The sequence below is a fragment of the Rattus norvegicus genome, chromosome Y, assembly GCF_036323735.1.
Source record: "Rattus norvegicus strain BN/NHsdMcwi chromosome Y, GRCr8, whole genome shotgun sequence".
NCBI lineage: Eukaryota > Metazoa > Chordata > Mammalia > Rodentia > Muridae > Rattus > Rattus norvegicus.
The window spans coordinates 52,004,772-52,024,710 of record NC_086040.1 but is presented as its reverse complement, the minus strand read 5'-3'; the positions used below and the strand labels follow the sequence as shown (position 1 = coordinate 52,024,710).

Genomic DNA, 19,939 nt, shown 5'->3' with positions numbered 1-19,939 from the left:
TAAGGGAGAACTGAAGGATGGGATGGGAGGCTGAGTGACGGGGATTTGGAAGGGGAATTGGGAAGGGAAATACAGAAAAGAAATGACTAAAACTCATTATATAAGTATATGAAATTGTTAAACAAAAACATCAAAATCGTCTTTTTAAAAAAATAATGTTTCTCTTTATAGAGGGTCAATCATTACAACTTAGGGCTTATTTTCTTGGATCAATTTGTCTTTAAGGCTTTTTTTTTCCTTCGAACAATTGTCAGATGTGAAGTTTTAGTTCGAATCAGTGCCGTGCAGGGTTCTGTGTGACTGAAAAATCGAGTCAATAAACACTTTGTATTTATCGTCAAAATCCCAGTGAGTTCTCTCCAGTAATTTTCCTTTTATCACACTCCACCCACAGCCTTCCCTAATGCTGGCTGAATTAAGTACCTGCCACTGAATGGGACAAAGTTCTAACCGGTGGAAGTGGGAAAAAGCAACTAAAAGCAAACAAAGTAACAAACAGCAAAACTTCTTCCCTCTGCATCTGGGATTCCATTTTATGGTTTTGGTGAGTCTACTACACTGAACAAAATGAAAGAGTAGAGTCTGAGGTGGTGTTTAACTTAGTGAAGAAAGGCAGGCATAGCTGCAAATGGGGGGGATGCGGGGTAGGCTGTCAGGGCGGTTCCTCTCTTGATGATGTATGTAAACACCGAAGCTGAGAATGAAGAGAACCTTCAAGTGAAAACGGCGATGCCAAAATTTATGAACACAAGAGCGTTTGTATCACACTGACTGAACATTCACACAAATAAATCACACCGCACTTCTAGTGTGCGTGTTTACACACATCAAGTGGTGCTGTGTTTGGGGGCTGTATAAACAATGATTGTGTGTGACTGGAGAGGTGGCTTGGTAGTTGAGAACCGTTACTGCTCTTGCAGAGGACCTGAGTTCAGACCCTGGCCCCAACATAGTGGCTCACAAGCATTCATTACTCTTGTTCTGTTCTGTGCCCTGCTCCTATCTCTTGTCTTGATGTATACACATGTATGCAGTTGCCTGGCCAGAAGTCCTGGTATGCTTTCAATTCTGGTAAGTTGATTGAACCCAAACTGTTTGCGTTACAAGCTTCGCTTGTAAATAATTCTTTTGGTGACCCCCAATTATATTGTACAAATGCCTCCTGCCTTTTACAGACATATTTGCAATCACCTTTGCTTGGAAAAAGGAGTTAATTGTTATGCCTTCTTTGTTTGAAGAGGAAGATCTAAGTCTACACTCCTCAGAGAAACAAGATATCATGTACTGTAGGAAGAAATATGCATCTAGGCAACAATAAATATTCCAAATACCCTGTGCAGTAAATTAATGTTTGGAAAATACTCTTATTAGTAGTATTATTAACCATTGTATTTGTTTATATTTCAAATATCACCCCCTTTCCATAAACCCCCTTCCACATATTCCTCCTCTTTGTCTCTAAGAGTGTGACTCCGTAAGCCCCATTCACTCTTTCCTACCCCTCTAGAATCGCTCTTCTCTGGGACATCAAGCATCCAAAGGACCAAGTGCTTCCCCTTCCACTGGTGTGAGATGAGGCCGTCCTCTGCTACATACGTAGGGTACCAGACCATGTATAATCTATGGTTTGTGGTTAGGTCCATGGGAGCCCTGAGGGGTTCTGGTTAATTGATATTGTTGTTATTTAAAGTCTCCTTCAGGTCCATCATCCCTTCCCCTACATCGTCTATTGGGATCTCTAGGCTCAGTTCAATGGTTGGCTGTGAATATCTGCGTCTGTGTCAGTCATGTGCTGGCAGAGCTTCTCAGAGGACAGCCACACCAGACTCCTGTTTGCAAGCACATCTCAGCATCAGCAACAGTGTCCGGTTTGGTGTCTGCAGATCTCCTGATGGCCTTTCCTTCAGCCTCTGCTCCATATTTTCCCCTGCATTTCAACTAGACACGAATAACTCTGATTTAATAAGAGATGGGTGAGTGTCCCATCCTTACACTGTGGTCATGTCTATCTACTGCAGGGCGTGTCTTCAGGTTCAATCTCACTGTTGCTGTGTATGTTGGCTAATGTCATCAGTGTTGGGTCCAGAGAACTTGTTGGATCCTTAGTATCTGAGACATTCTAGAGGTTACCCCCATCCTCCAATGTTCCTTCTTTCTACACTCATTTTCCTGGTCCACTGTGCTTCTTTCCTGCCTCTTCCCACATCTTATCCTGCTTTCCTGTTTTTCCATTTCACTCCCCTCTCCCACACAGGGTCCTTCCTCCATCTGCCTCCCATGATAATTTTCTAACCCCTTGTAATTTGGATTGAAGCCGTCCCTCTTTGTCCTTTCTTGTTAAGCTCCAGAGTGTGTATGAGTTTATTGTGTATATTCTGAGCTCTTGGGCTAATTTCCACTTACAAGTGAGTGCATTCTATGTGTGTTTATTTGTGTTTGCGTTACTTCACTCAGGATGATATTTTCTAGTTTCATCCATTTGCCTATGGACTCCTTATGGACTCCTGTAATTATTTAAGGGATTTTTTCTGTTTTCTGTATAAGGGCTTCTATCTCTTTACATCTATTGTCCTGTATTTCTTCAATGGAATTATTTATGTCCTTTTAAAAATCCTTTAACAGTATCATGTTAAGTGATTTGAAGTACAAACATTTCTTTTTCTTTTCTGTTGTGTTGAGGGTATCCTAGCCTTGTGTTGGTGTGAGAACTGTGTTCTGATGATGTCATGTAACCTTGGTTTTCATTGATTAGTCTATTATACTTCCCTCTCACCATCTCGTTTTCTCTGCGGTTAGCTGGTTTTACTGTCTCTGATAATGGATTGATCCTCCTGTAACCTATGTGTCAGGACTCCAGGCACACTAGCTCTCTCCTGAAGGATCTTGTGTACCAAGAGCTGTGGATCAGGTTCAGCGACAAGGAATAGATAGAAACCAGAAGTATCCTGTAATAGACTGCCCTTCTGTTCCTGTGTTCTGAGGGCTCCAGGCAGTTCCCCCTGAAAAGTGGTAGTCTCTCCTGTGATCTTGAGTGTGTCAGCACTCCTGGAAGTCCAGCCATTTCCTGGTGGGATATGGGGAGAGAGAGATGAGGTACAGGTTCAGCTTTGTAAACACAGCTTTGGGTCCTCTTGGTTTTTAATCTTTCACTGAAAGAACTCACAAATTAAATTTGACTCCGTGACCAGTAAGCCCGTAGGAATGATCATCTCTTTGTATTTTCAGAGATGGGACCACAAATGATTGGCACCTGGCATTTTAACATGGGTGCTATCAATTAAAATTAGGTATCTTTTTCTTTCCTGAAAATTTATTCCTAGCAGAGATAATTACTCAGTCAACAAAGCATTGCTGTTGAACATGAAATAGACTATCATTGACAAATAAAAATATTTAGGCAATGTCATCTAGGTCATCGAATTGTAATATATTGAAGAACTCACATAAATAATTCATGATGGTTTAACCAATGCATGGAATGCATGTTCATTAAAACAAAGAATAGTATAAAGTTTATTTTTACAACTTACTGAATGATGTAATAAATTATAAGTCTCCATTAATGTACCTGGCTCCATAATGATGGTATAGATTAGGAATGAATAAAAAGTATTATGAGCTTTCTCTTATAAAAATTGCATTACGATATAAGAAAAAAGAAAGATGAATGCATAAATCAGTGTGTTGGAGTTGATTGTATGCAATAATTGAAGAATCTGTCTTAGAAATAAGGTCATGGAGATTGTCCCAAGAAATGACAGCTAAGTTAAATTAGATGAAAAATAATTGAACTATATTTCGGGCAATATTACTATAAATATAAGGTCTATAAAAGGAAAAGAACTTGCATATACAAAAAGTATATGTGATAGTAGTTTGTATACATTAAGTGATGGAAGAGAGGACCAAATAAAGCTGAAGTTTGATATCACATAGAGGCTTACAGAAACAATATGAGAGATATAAATTTTTATTTATGGAAAATGTATAAGAAATCATTGAATAGTTATAAAAAGTTTGTTTAACTCTCTATGTTCATAATAAGGGACTCTGGTTACTTTGTATTATGAAATGATACACAGAATGATTTGAAGGATGTTTTTGAAGTCAATCTTGAAGTAGTGTCAGTTTTAAAGAAAAAGATTCATATCAGACACTTATGTTGGAAATAATGTGTTTGGTAGTAGACTGATTATGGGAGGGCCGGAAGAAAGAAAGACAATGTCTTGTTTTGAGAAAATGAAAATATGTTGGAGTTTTACTGTGATGTGGAATATTTCATGATAAGTGTATTTAGGAGAATTTTAAAGGAATATATTTTAGATCGATTTATTTGAAGATGCTTGAGAGAACCTCTAACTCACTAGAAATTCCTATTTACTGTTCCAGGTTTGGTGATATAAGCCATTACTCACACCATGAATAAATAGCTGCTATATAACCAAAAATTTCTTTAATAGATGTATTTTTTCACACTATATCTGGTAGTTCTTATTTCATTAAGAGCAAACCTATGGTTACATTACATGTTTGTTTAGTACATGCGGACAAATAATTTGCCGATTTACTTACTCCAAACATTTTGGATTGCAATTAGCATTTAATCCAACTTTAAGGGAGCTGACACAGCTGTTTGATTAGAATATAATAGTTCATGAATTTAAATTTCACAGAAAGAAGTGATTTGCTCATATTTTGTAAAGTTACAAACTCTAGAAGTGTAAAAATATATAATAAATATCTAGCTCTTCTACGTTTTCTCTTTAGTATTTTAGCGTGTTATGATATTCATGCAAAAATTCCTTACCAGATGATTTTAACTATAATATCCAGTACTGTTAAACATATGCACATTATTTTACAACTATGTATCATATATGATTTCAGAAAATTTTCATCAAATGAGCCAGAAATTCTTCCTGACTTCAACACAACATGGCCATTGGGAACAGAATAAACCACAAATAAGAAAATGGAGAAAGTGGTTGACACACGCAAAATTCTTGGTTTTAAAATTAATAATCATGCTAGTTATGGGATGGAGCTTTGAAAATAGAGCCAATGACAGGATGAAAAACACTGACGAAGAGTATTTAAATTGAATTTTTACTAAATAAAAGAAAACAGTGGATCTGAAGGTAAGCAACATTTAACAAAATGACTCTGTTCTTCTGCCACTATTTATTCAATGCTTTGTTTTTTGTTCATATATATGTTCCAGAATCATCTCAATGATTCTGGTTAGTCTTAAATTAATGAACATGCAGTTCAACTGATTTAATATTCCACATTATTTTAATGTTCTTCTGCATCTATGGTTATAAAAATTATAGAGAATTATTTTGACTAGAATAAAATTTTATTGTTTCTTTATTATATGAGAAAAGCAATTATTTACAGAGAATGGATACCTGATATTTTCTAAATAATCTCAATAGAGTTTTAAACCATATATATTAGATCAATCATTCATACCTTCTCCAAATGAAACTCCTTAAATGTTACTACACATATAGTATGTAAAGAGAGTGATATATAGAAATAAAAACATCACCTATGCAGCCACAATCATCTATTATCCCCATAATGAAAGACAATACTAGGAAGAGAAGATGGTACAGATACACTGCAGGAAAGATCAGCATCTTTCAAAATGAAGATTGATTTGGAAAGTGATTTGAACTAAGTATAGTTAAGAATAATGTAAATAAGTTTAATGTTATGAGAACTAGTTTACCTGTTAGGGTTGCCTTATCTTTTCTTAACTTGGGCAGTCACCATTCTGCTCTGTGGAATGAGACAGTCTCCACCTTCTCTGCCCTCACATATTTCAGTTTGTCACTTGGTCCTCAGGACATCCATATACCTGCCGATGAATTTTTCTTCTTGGAAATTTGAAATGTTCATTTTTCCAGACTTTGGAGTGAGGGTTAAAAGAAAATGGGAAGTGAGTGACATACCACAACTCTTCTGTATTATTATCAAACTGGGTTTTTTTTTGGGAGATGGGATACTTGAGGTGAGAAGAAAGGAAAGTTGCTGCTTTATTTGAAATATGTACTTATCTCATTCTGTGCCCCTGTAAAGGGCCCAGGCTTATCTGTCAGGCCTGGCCATGTTCCTGTCACTACTCCACAGCCTTTCTCATGCAGTTCTTAATTCTAGGTCCTGCTTGCCACTCTAGGTTTCATATTGACCAGATTCATCTAATTTCCCTGTGATCCTGCTCTGAAACATAAGCACATTTTTTTCTTTTGTTTGATTTTCAAACTTTTAAATGTTTTTGTTATTTTTTGTTTAACCTGTTTTATGGAAGCCTTATAGGAGAATTACTCATGGATGTCTGTTTTGATTGGAACGAGAAAATAATGAAAAAAAACTATTTTTAATTTTACAAGACATTTTCATTTCTAAGTATTTCTCTTACATAAACCCACCATGCTAGTTTATCTTCCTGTCTTATCCTGAGTTCCTTCTTCCCATTGCTTCTTGAATACTGCCTCTTAGGACTTACTGCAGAACCATAAATGCTCTCATACATGAGGAAGGAGTTGATTCTTCTACACTTTTCTAAGCCTTTTTTAGACGTATCTTCCTACACTCTTGAGCTATTTGAATTAATTTGGATCACTGTACTCAATAGTATAGTATTGTAGTGCTTGGGCCTTGAAAATATCTGTCATTATTCCCTTGTCATAGTTTTACAGCTCAGGGTTTGGCCTAGTTATATTTTGGAACCTTAGTCCAAGAAGTTTGTGAAATTGGAAAAAACCTAGACAGCAGCTATCAGTACTTTCAAATGGTATTTTAATACATGAGGGCTATAAAAACCTTTAATAAATCATGGAAAAGCAGTCTGAGATTCCTGTTTCTGCAAAGTACTTGAAAAACATGAAAGGGAGAAAGACCATGTCACACTCACTTTTGTCTTCACATAGTGTGCTCAAATATGACTTTAGTTTTGGTGCCTTTTCTGGTTAGAACGTAAAGTTGTTTGTGTTAGTTTGCGTTAATGATTTGCTTTTATTAATATACACTTTTGTTATTTTTTTTGTCTTCAACATTCCCATTAGGGCCATGGTTCCCCACTTTGTATAGATGAAAGTTGGGTTCAGTCCAGCTATTATTGTCCTGGGGAACAAACCACAATTTTGGGAACAAATGTTCACAATTATATACTTGACCATGGTTTGAAATTCTTCCTTGCCATCACTTTCTTGTATCAACATAATTGTTTACTTCCGCTCAATTAATTTTATTGACCACTCTATAATCCCATTATGTATCTGTGTGTAGGGGGAAAGGGATTCTTTAACTTTTTTGTGGTATGTGGTTTTATTCTTCCATAAATTATTTCCCACCACTACATGAGCACAGCACAATACCTGGCATTATTGCTTGCTGGGAACATTGTGGAAGGGTAGTGTGAAATTCATCTCTGTTCTTTGTTTCAGAGATTCTTATTTTTCATAAGTAATCCATCCTATTGAAATGGCTAATTAATTCTTGTATTCTTCTTCATATATGGCTGCTGCTGTGAATAAATTGCATTTTAACATTGATAAACAATAACAAAATCCCATAAAGGCAAGAACATACATAAAGAGGGAAAAATATTCACAAAGAAAAAATGCATTTAAAATGGAGAAAAATATAAGCAAAATGAGATCAAAAGTTATAGTCAGAAATTATAAAATTAAAAATTTCATTATAAAATTATAAATTTGTAAGGTTGGATTTTTTAAGTTATTAAAATAACTTCTGTTATTTTAACCATATCTGTTTAGTTTCAGTTTCTATAAATTGTCCGTTGTTGAGAGAGCAGAATTGACGTTTCCAACAATTTATTTTGTGTGGTGCAATATTTGCTTTGAGCTATAGTTATGTTTCTTTTATGAATTTAGGTGTCCTTGCATTTGAAACATAGTTGTTCAGTATTGAAAGTTCATCTTAGTATTATTTTTTCTTTGACAGTATGGTTCGCTTCCTTATCATTTTTGATAACTTTTTGTTATTTATTATTATAATTATTATTTTTATTATTATTTTTATTTTCACATTTATAATAATATATTATTATTATTATTATTATTATTATTATTATTATTATTATTATGTGTCTACTTGATATTTTCTATGATTCTAGTACTTTAACAGGTATCTCTTTCTGATTTGAGGAATATTGTTCCCAGAAAATCACATACAAATAGTTATTGTAGTTGATTTTATTTTCATGCTTCTCATAATGTCCTGAACTTATGAATCAGGGACCCTGCCTCAGTTGGTTCTGATTGGAAAATAGAGATATTGATAGCCAGTGTCTAGGCAGGGCAGACAGAGCAGGAGTTTCAGGACGCTTGGACAAAGGTCCAGAGTGGAAGAAGGCATGGAGATTCTCCAGGACAGACTTTCAGGACAGAGAAGCAGCTGACATAGAAGAGCATGAGAATAAGCAGACCCAGGTGCGCTGCTCAATGTTGTCCAGGGCAAGAAAGATGGGATACAGATTTTAGCAAATAATAATGTGGGAATATCTGTGGTAGATAGTTTAGCCACTCGGAGGTTAGGAAGTGACCTTGCCATTGAGTTGTTAAAGGCCTAGAAAAACATAAAGACTGTATGTGTGAGGCCTCCATGCATAAGCCCCCTATCCCTATCCTCTTCCACTGCCCTGTCTTCTTCAAAGGTGTTTCCCCTCCGCAAAAACATCCGCTTGCTGCCTCCCCAGCATGCCATTGTATTTACTGGAAGATCTAGCCTTTGCATGACCAAGGGCTTCTCCCATTCGTATAGAACATGGTCATCCTTTGATACATATGCAGCTAGAGCCACCAGTCTGTCCATGTGCAGTCTTCAGGAAGTGCTTTAGTCCCGTGGAGCTCTGGTTAGTGACCACTGTTGTCCTCACTGGGTTTCAAGGCACTTCAGCTCCTTTAATACTTTCTCTATCTTCCCCAAAGGGGACCCTGTTCTCATTTCGATGGTTGGCTGGAAGCATCATCCTCGGTATTTGTCATGATCTGGAAGAGCCTCTCAGGAGACAGCAATATCAGGCTCCTGTGAGCATGCACATGTTGGCATCAGAAATATTGTTTAGGTTGGGGGCTGTATGCATGTGGGCTGGATCCCAGGTGGTATAGGCTTAGTAGGGTTATTCCTTCAATCTCTCCTCTAAACTTAATCTCCATATCATGTCCTATGAATATTTTTGTTTCCCCTTTAAGACAGACCATCCTCACTTGGTTCATCCTTCTTCTTGAACTTAAAGCGGTATTTGAATTGTATGTTGTGTAATTAAAGGTTTTGGGGTAGTGTGTATGTGTGTGTGTGTTTGTGTGTGTGTGTGTGTGTTGTTTTTTCTTTTGTGTGTGTGTGTGTGTGTGATTTGGATGCCTAATTCATGATGGTATTTTATAGTTTCATTCATATGCTTATGTATTTCATGATGTCATTGTATATGATTAGTGAGTTGCACTCAATTATGTAGATGAACCACATTTTCTGTATCCATTCATGTGGTCAAATCATCTGGGTTCTTCCTAGCTTCTGGCTATCATAACTACAGCTGCTATAAACATAGTACAACATGTGTCCTAGTTATATGTTGGGGCATCATTTGGGAATATGCCCAGGAGTGAGATAGCTAAGTCCTCAGCATATACTATGTCCAATTATCTGAGGAAAGCCCAGAGTAATTTCCGGAATATTGTACCTCATTCCAATCCCTCCAATAATGGAGGAGTCTTCTTCTTTCTCCACATTGTGACCAGCATCTGCTGTTAACTGAATATTTGATCTTAGCCATTCTGCCTGGTGTATCTTTTCATTTGCATGATTAATAATGATGTTGAACATTTCTTTATGTATTTCTCAGCCATTCAAAATTCTTCTGCTGAAAATTATTTGTTTAGATCTGTACCCCATTTATAATGGGGTTATTTGACTTTCTAGAGCATAACTTCTTGAGTTCTTTGTACATATTGAATATTAGTTCTCTTTCAGATATAGGAGGGCAAATGTCTTTTTTCAAGATATTAGTGGCCATTTTGTCATAAAGACAGTGTTTCTTGCCTTACAGACACTTTGCATTTTTACAAGGTCCATTCTGTCAACTCTTCATCGTAAAGCATAAGCCACTGGTTTGGTGTTCTCTTCTAGAAATTTTCCATTGTTATCATGTGTTTCAGCTTTTCCCCACTTTTTCTTCTATTGGTTTATCTTTTTTCTGGATGCCCTTACTCCACTTGGACTTCAGCTTTGTACAGCGTGATAAGAATGGATGGACTTACATTAATTTACACGCTGACATCTAGATGAACCAACACAGGTGTTCTACTTGCCTGTCTCTGTACCAATACCATATTATTTTTTACAGTGTTGGTGGGTATTCAACTTGAGGTTAGGGATGTTGATTTCCACAGAATTTCTTTTATTTTGAGAATAGTTTCCACCTCCTTGGTTTTTTTTTTTTCTTATTCTAAATGAACTTGCATATTTCTTTTTCTAACAGTATGAAGAAATTTGTTGAAATTTTCTTAGGGATTGCATTGAATCTGTAGATTGCTTTTAGCAAAGGGCCATTTTTGCTACATCAATATTGACAATCCATGAATATGAAAAGACTTTCCATCTTCTGAGATTTTCTTCATTTATAGAAATTAAATTCTTTTCATACGGTACATTCCCTTACCTATTTGAGTTACACATAGGTATTTTTTGTTATTTGTGATTATTGTGAAGAGTGTAATTTCCCTAATTTCTTTCTTGGTCTGATTATTCATGGAAGGTTACTGATACGTTAGATTTAATTCTATATCCAGGACTTTGCTGAAGTTGTTTCTCACGTGCAGTATTTCTCTGGTGGAAATTATGGAGTCACTTAAGTGTACTATAATATCACCTGAAAATAGTGGTATTGACCTCTTCCTTTAATATTTGTATCCCTTTTTACTCCTTCTGTTGTCTAATTGGTCTGGCTAGCACATTGAGTACTATATTGAATAAGCAGGAAGAGAATGAATAGCCTTGTCTAGTCCCTGATTTTGAGGGAGAACTTCAAGTTTCTCTTAGTTTAGTTTGATTTTTGGCTACTGGTTTGCTGTCCACTATGTTACTGTTGTTGAGTATGGGCCTTGAATTCCTATCATTGTATGACTTTGGCTATGAAGGGGCGTTTTATTTTGTCAAATGCTTTTGCAGCATCTAATGAGATGAAAATGTAATTTTCTTCTTTCAGTTTGATTATCTAGTGGATTATATTGTTGGAATTACATATTGAACTATCCTTGCATTCCTGTTATGAAGTCTCCTTGATAGTGATGGATGATAATTTTGATGTGTTCATGGATTTGGTTTCCAATCATTTGGTTGACTATTTTTTGTCAATATCCATAAGGGAAATTGGTTTGAAGTTCACTTTCTTTATTGGGTCTTTGTATGCTATAGGTATTAACATAACTGTGGCTTCATAGATGGAATTGGATAGTGTTCCTCTGTTTGCATTTTGTGGAATATTTTGTACAATAGTGGTATTTGGTTCTAGGAAGTGCGGATAGAATTTTCCACTAAAATCATCTGGTCCTGGGATCTTTTCCCAATTGGGAGCATTTTAATAATTGTTTCTAATTTTTTCGGATTCATGGTACAGTTTAGATATTTTATCTGACCCTGATTTAACTTTGGTAACTGCTCCCTGTATAGAAAATTGATAATTTGATCCAGATTTTCTACTTTTCTTGACTATAAATTTCAGTAATATGGTATGATGATGTTTTGAATTTCTGCAGATTCTGTTGTTTTGTTTCCCTCTCATTTCGGATTTGGTTATTTGGATACTTTCTCTGTGCCCTTTTGTCATTCTAGCTCAGGTTTATGTACCATGTTGATTTACCCTTGGATCCAGCTCCTGGTTTTATTCATTATTTGTCGAGTTCTTTGTGTTTCTCCTTAGTTGATTTCAGACCTGAGTTTGATTATTTCCTGCCTTGTGCTCCTCTCAGGTGAATCTGCTTCTTTTTGCTTTTGAGCTTTTATATTTGTTGTCAAGCTGCTAATGTATGCTCTCTCCAGTTTCCCTTTGGATGCTCTCAGAGCTCTGAGTTTTCCTCTTAGCTCTCCTTTCATTGTGTCCCATAAGTTTGTTTGTTGTACCTTACATTTCCTAAAATTTTAAAACATTTTTATTTTTTAAATTTTTTTCTTTAGTTCTTCCTCTACCAAGTTATCACTGAGTAAAATATTGGTCAACCTCTATGAGTATTTGGGCTTCCTGACATTTTTGTTGTTATTGAAGTCCAGCCTTAGGTCATGGTCGTGTGAGAAAATGCACGGGATTATTTCACTCTTTGTATCTGTTGATGCCTATTTATGACCAACTGTATGGTCAGTTTTGGAGAATGTGCCATGAGTTCCTGAGAATAAGGTACATTCTTTTGTCCTTGGATGAAATATTCTATAGATATTTCTTAAATCCATTTGGTTCAAAAGCTGTTAATTTCTCTGTGTCTCTGGTTTCACTTTCCATGATCTGGCCATTGCTGAGTGTGGGTTGTTGAAGTCTCCCACGACTATTTCATTAGCCTGAGCTTTAGTTCGGTTTCCTTTATAAATTTAGGTGCCCTTGGATGTAGTGTATAGATATTCAGGATAGAGAGTTGATCTTGGTGGAATTTTTTCTTTGATTAAAATGAAGTGTCCGTCCTTATCTTTTTTTTTCTTTTTTGATATCTTTTGGTTGAATTAGATACTGGAATGTATCCTCCAGGATGTTTCTACAGACCATTTTCTTGGAAAATTGTTTTCCAGCCTTTTATTCTGAGATACTATCTGTCTTTGTCACTGAGCTGTGTTTCTTTTATGCAACAAAATTCTAGTTCTTCTTTATGTATGCAGTCTGTTAGTCTATGTCTTTTTTATTGGAGAATTTTGCTTTGATGCTAAGAGATATTAAGGAATAGTTATTGTGGTTTTCTGTTATTATTGGTAGAGGTGGAATTATGTTTGTGTGACTCTCTTCTTATGGGTTTGTTGCAAGAGGATTACTTTCTTGCTTTTTATGGGGTGTAATTTCCCTCCTTCTGTTGGAGTTTCCCATGTATTATCTTTAATAGGGCAGGATTTGTGCAAATATAGTGTGTAAATTATGTTTATCATAAAATACTTTGGTTTCTCCAGCTGCGTTGATTGAAAGTTTGGCAGGGGACAGTAGCCTGGACTGGCATTTATGTTCTCTTAGTGTTTTATAAAATCCACTCTGGATCTGACTTTCACAGTCTCTGGTGAGAAGTCTGGTGTAATTCCTATAGGTATGCCTATATATGTTATTTGACTTTTTCCCTTAATGCCTTTAATATTCTTTATTTTTCTTTGTGCATTTGGTGTTTTGACTATTATGTAAAGGGAGAAATTTCTTTTTGGTCCAATCTATTTGGAGAAATGTATGATTCTTTTATTATTATAGGCATTTCTCCCTTTAGGTTAGGGAAGTTTTCTCCTATAATTTTTTGAAGATATGTACTGGCTCTTTTATACGGGAATCTTCACTCTCTTTCATACCCATTTTTCCTTTGGTTTGATCTCATTGTGTCCTGGATTTCCTGGTTGTTTTCCATTAGGAGCTTTTTGAGCTTTACATTTTCTTTGATGGTTGTGTAAATGTTTTCTACAGTATCTTCTGCCCCTGAGATTTTTATCCTTTATCTCTTGTAATCTCTTTCTGATGCTTCTCTCTATGACTTCAGATTTCTTCCCTAGGTTTTCCAACTCCAGGGTTGTCTCTCTTTGTGCTTCCTTTATTGATTCTATTTCCACTTATTGATCCTAGATTTTTTAAATTCCTTCATCTGTTTGACTGTGTTTTCCTGTAATTCTTGAAGGAATTTTGTGTTTCCCCTTTAAGGGCTTCTACTTATTTACCTGTGATGTCCTGTATTTCTTGAAGAGTTTTATTTGTTCCCTACTCAATGTCCTCTATCATCATCATGAAAAATGATTTTGAATCCACATCTTACTATTTCAGTTTGTTGGGATATCCAAATATTGCTTTCTTTGGATAAGGGAGCTCTGATGATGACAAGTAGTTTGGTTTCTGTTGCTTAGGTTCCTGTGCTTGACTCTGGCCATCAGGTTTTCTCCGGTGTTTCATGGTCTTGCTGTCTCTGATGGTGGCATGACCATCCTGTAAAACTCTTTGTCACTGTTCCTAGAGACTTCTTTTCTCCCACCAAGATGTGGGTACAGAGATATGTAGGACCAGATCAGCAATGGGTGCAGGCAGAAACAGGAAGTGTCCTGTCCCAGACTGCTCTTGATTTCTGCGTCCTGAGGCCTCCAGCCTGGTTGCTTGGAGCAGAAGGGTTGGTCTCGCCTGTGTTCTCAGTTGTGTTACTTTTCCTGGCCACTGGCTTCCATCTCTGGACACAGGTAGATACTGGAAGGATCCCCTCCCTTACTCTCCCAAGGTTCCTGTATCCATAGGGCTCTAAGCAGCTCCCTCTCAGCACAGGAATGTGAGCAGAGGTAATGGTTTCCCCTAAGTTCTCAGAATTGTCCATGATTCTGGGAGTCCAGCTTTCTCCCCCTCCAATTTTGGGTACAGTGAGCTATTGTAGTATGTCATCTCTGGGCGCAACCAGAAACAGGAAGCTTGTATCTTCTTGATAGTATCATCCTAATAAATTGAAATATCAAGATAGGCATTTCCAGTATATGAAATAAATATTGATGGCGTTGTCATGGGGAGGTGAATACAAATAGATACAAAATACACTTGAATAAGTGTATTAAGATACATCCTGACTGGAATCTGTGGAGAAGAATGACAGAGTCTGTATTATATAAAATGGATTATGAAATTGAGTGGAAAAATTCTTCTAATAAACATAATATAAATTTAAATTGAATCTTCTTCATCATTTATTTATATAACACATCTTCACTAGGCATCTAGAATTTCATCAATTATGATACATTAAGGATGCAAATAAGAAAAAAAACGAATCTTCCATAAACAGGCATTTTAGATTTTTGTTGCATCTTAACCAGAACCATGGATAATTCAGAGAACTTAGGGGAAACCATTACCTCTGCTCCCTTAATGTAAAGGGAGAGAAAGAACTTAGAGTGTTGTCAAACATGTGCTCACAGGTACTTACTTATATAATGGGTCCATGGTCTTTATTTTCAGTGAGCTTGGTTTTGGTGGGGGTAATCTGAGATTGAATTTTGTAAGTTATTTCTGTGTTTTTAACTTATTTTTCTATATCATTTATCTTTAATAAAGATTTATATTTTATTCAGTTTTTTTATTTTATTTATATTTCATTTCAGCATTTCTGCTGACAATAGATCTCTCCAAAGTAAATGAACTAAAGAAACCAATTTTGATATTTTACTAACATACCAGATTACCGCAGACGATGTGGCTATTTGATTATAGGAGAGCACTAACTATGCTTCCTTTGGTATAGAATATGAAGATGAAACCAAAACACAAGTTAAATAATTCAAATAAGGTATTAGCTATAATGGTGAATTTTGTAATTGGATGCATTCACTATCATTATAATTAGACCTGATATGATGTAGAGAATTACAAAGAGCTAATATGTGACTATTTCAATACAAACACCTAATATACAGTGACTAATTTCAGTTTCATTGACATTTTGGTTGGGTCACAAGCCTTTAACAGCTGAGGTATTTTTGTAGCCTCTTATGTGGAGTTCTCATGCACACTAAATGTATTTACTCTATAGTATGCAGGAGAGTTCACAAAGCATATATAATATAATAAACACAAGAAAAATAAAATTTCATAGCCATAATCATAGAAAGATTATTTGTCCTCAACATTTATGCTTGCATGTCAGAACAGGATTCAATGTACAATTGACTTAACACTCTTCCAGGCAAGCCACACATCCAGGGAGGGGCTGATGTGAGCGGATCCACACTGAGTTGTAGTGACCTAAATCTGAGCTGTTCTCGCCATACTGAACGTGTTACCTTTCATCCTCTGTGGCTGAGACCTTGTATGAACAATCCTAAGAAACCTTGGCTCTCCTGTTCTATCTGCAACTCATTAAGTCTCTCAGAAACCACGTTAGGAACCCCAGTGTGTTCCGTTACCATAACCTTTCTCTGCCTGAGGCATCTCATCTGTAAAATAAGAATAAAAAGCCTCTTTGTTTAACAAACACTTAATGTTGCTGAGACCCGGGAGCTGTCCTGGGTGCTGAAAACAGAGTACAGCCAGACACAGGTTCTGTGCTCATGAGAGTTAAAAGCTGAGCTGGGAGAGATGCATAATCAATACGATCATATATGTATATAATAAAGAACTTGGTAGTGGAAAAGCTTGAAAGAAAGAAAAATAAAACAAGAAAAGAACAGAGAATCAAAACAGAAGGTAAAGGTGTGGTTTGACTGGAAATCACGCCCACTGCAAAACAGGCAGTATGGCACAAGTTCACTTCTGAAATAAATAACTCTAAAGATCAATTCTGTGCTCAGAAGAAAAAAAGTGCCTATTAAAGATAAAACTTCTAATTTTTTTTCCCAGACAAGATCTAGTGGAATTGCTAACCATCTGGACTAATTGAAGAAATCTTAAAAGGGTGCCACAGAGACGACATAGTAATTAAGAATGCAAACTGCTTTTACAGAAGATCTGAGTTTGGATTCAGGCTCCCGTGTCCTGTGACCCACAACCACTTGTTATTTCAGCTCCTGGGGATATACCGCCTCTACTGGCTTTCTTGGACATAGTGCTTATATGTGTATACACAAACACACACACACACACACAAACACACACACACACACACACACGTTCACTCACAGAGATAATTAAAAATTAAAAAGTAGACTTTGAAAAAGAATGTTATAGAAGAATCATTTAAGGAGACAAAATAATGAGTCAGAAATTGATATTCATACACAGAAATCAGTGCATGAGGAACAGGGCAATTAAAACATGACTAAAATTAACATTTTCAGTCATGATTGCTCTGTAACATGAAATAATAGCAATATATGTTCACATCTGAAGTAAATATAAAATAGACAGCAAGCTAGAGCAGATGGGAAGGAGTAACTGGAAATATAAGATTCCACGGGCTAAATATTAATACATATAAATTAATACAAATAAGGAAGTATTTAAGTAGAAGTGAGTCTGCATTCTTTGACACATATTGTAAATACCAGGTGTGGTGGGAACACATAAAACAAGTGTCTTAATTTTTTTAATATATCTCGATGCTGAGAAACAGGGATACCAGAACATCTGCTTACATCCTGCTACTAGAAAAAGAGTGCCCTCATCTTTAGTGCCCATTCTTGGGAAGGTGAATAAAAAAAAAGCCGGGTTATGACTACTGGGTTTGAAGAACATGTGGACTGTGACAAGTTGGTATCCAGAGTGACTGCAACATCCACAAAACACAGTACTGGAGAGAACAGTGAGAGATTCAAAGAAGATCACACTGTGGGCCTCCTTCTGCTGACTCTTCTACTAACAAACTGGGACAGGTAATTCCCCACACATTCCAGGTTCACATAAACCTTCCTCTCTTGCCATAGAGATCTCGGATCTTCCACTTTTCCAGGAATTTCTGGAACTACCCAAATGTTTCCAAGGATCTATAGGTCTTTCCACATTTGCCCAGGTGTACAAAGTCTTCCCACAGATCCTGAAAAGAAATCACACTCTCCTCTTCCAGAAGGAGTGTTTTTTTTATTCCATCTTTATTAAATTGGGTATTTCTTATTTACATTTCAAATGTTATTCCCTTTCCTGGTGTCCAGGCTAACATCTCCGTAGCACCTCCCACTCCCCTTCTATAGGGGTGTTCCTCTCCTGATGCACCCCCACATTCTGCCCTTTCCCAACAATCCCATTCACTGGGGAGTTCAGTCTTGGCAGGACCAGAGACTTCACCTTCCACTGGTGCAGGACTCCCAGCTGCCGAGAAGGTTCTTTTCTGCGCATGTGCACACACGTGTGCTGATGAGCCCGCAAACCCTCTATTCCTCTGGGAGAACGTTGCCCTAGAGATATAACAGCCAGAATGTAGGCATCGAGGCCCTGGCAGCCTGAGAGTCCTGCAGAGACTGACAGTCTCCACTGCCCCTTCTGTGACAATCAGTGTTGAATGTCTGGGAATTCTGAAGTGGCTTTTGTTGTATCGACTGACTTGTTAGCAGAAATGTGAGAGCATCAGTAACCCACAAAGAGGTGGCTCATATCTCACAGGTGACAGGCAGGGCACTTGTGCTTGCCCAGATGCCCTTTTATCGTGTGGATGTGTTTCTCTCCCTCTCCAAGCAGGCTTCGGTGCAGGGAAAAATCCCGTCCTCTCTCTCTCCATAAAACGATATTCAGCTCTGGTTTGAAAGTCAAAGAAACAGCCATGTGTGCCGTGGGACAACAATGAGGACAGATTCTTTTACGTATGCAAATGTATTCCGAGTGATACTTTGGATTTATAATTTTAAGATTATTACCAGCAGGTAATGAAATTAAGATTTCAATATCGTGCTCCATTTAAATGGCAGGTAAGCTTTTGGCTGGATCAGGAATCATCACCTTGTTGATTAAATACTAATCGGGCTGTGATGACATCCCGTAATTAGTTAGGGCTTGGGGGGGAATAAGATTTCCTTTGCTACCTGCCATTTTAGCTCAAGGCAACTTTGAGGCTTCAGGGAGGACGCTCTCAGTCTCAGAAGGTTTCCATTAGAAGGAGTAGATGGTTGAGCAGTTCTCCCATCTCCGGGTGAGAGTCTAATTCTAGACCTGGGTAATTAGATCAACAGTTAGATGTAACTGCAGACACACAATAGGATGCAGTTCAGGCTGATTAGCCACACAAAGCCATTAGGTGGATCAATGAAAACTCAGAATTTCTTTTCCAGAGCAGAACAATCCACACTGGAGCTGCGCGTGGGTGGCTGCAGGCTCGTGTCTCTACAGGTGCTCTCTGAGCCACCTGCAGGTATAGGATGGTGTACAGTCTTTGTCCCAAGCCTACAGTGAAGAGGTGCTCATCCTGTCTCCGGGCTAGAAGGAACTGAACTTCAGAGATGTCTTTGTTCAGGTCCATACAGCAAAGGGCAGGGCAGAGAGAGCTTCACTTTCGGTATGTCTGATCTTTAAGACTTCCTCACAGACACTGCTGCAAATCTCTACCCCCAACCATTGATCCCAAAGCAAGAGTGACCATCAAGATATCTAAGACGTGACTTCCACTGTGCACGGAGAAAAACTTCTGAACGAGTTGAGGTCTCTTCTAGGGTGCACAAGGAAAACCTTCCTCCAGTAACTCCCACCAGCTCTGGGGTGCCGCGAGAGGGAGCAGGCAGGGTCCCCCATCTTGACAGCTGCAAAGGCTGTTTCAGGCTCAGTCCCCACCTTCCGGGTTTAGAGTGGGTTGGGGGTGGTGGTGTGGAGAGCCCTGCCTGGACTATCCGAGATTGAAGAACACACGGAGGGGCTCCAGGCCACGTGCGCCCTCTAGCGCCAGTCAGAGAGACGACATCTCCGTGAGATCTCACCTGGGAGACCTGCATCCATCTCTGACCTGGGCACAGCCGTATCCCTCCAATTTGAGAGGGAAACCTGCCCTTTGTAGGTCCGTGAGCGCCTAATAGGGCTACAGGAAGAGCGTTTAGCTGCACAAGGTCTTGGATTGGGTCTTCAGCGCTACTTAAAGAACAAAACAGGGCATTTCGACCAACCCCTTTCTTTTTACATCAAAAACGGATAAATGGAGCCTAATTGCAGTTTCTACTTATGTATTTTATCTATCCATTTCCTCCTTTCTTTCCTTCTCTCTCTCTTTCTTTCTTTGTGTGTGTGAGAGATATGTATGTGTACTCATGTGTTTGATTGTGTATTGTGCAGACATGTGTGTATGTGTGATATGATGTCATAGAT

General features: G+C 37.5%; 1 long non-coding RNA gene across 1 annotated transcript in view; it reads left to right on the top strand.

The window, feature by feature from the left end:
- The window catches only part of LOC134484296 (uncharacterized), a 40,654-nt gene extending 23,777 nt beyond the window's left edge, over positions 1–16,877 (top strand). The window contains exons 2-3 of the long non-coding RNA XR_010061706.1: positions 4,888–5,138; positions 16,562–16,877. This is a non-coding gene — a long non-coding RNA (uncharacterized LOC134484296). The remainder of the gene's footprint in view (positions 1–4,887; positions 5,139–16,561) is intronic.
- Positions 16,878–19,939: the final 3,062 nt, after the last annotated feature.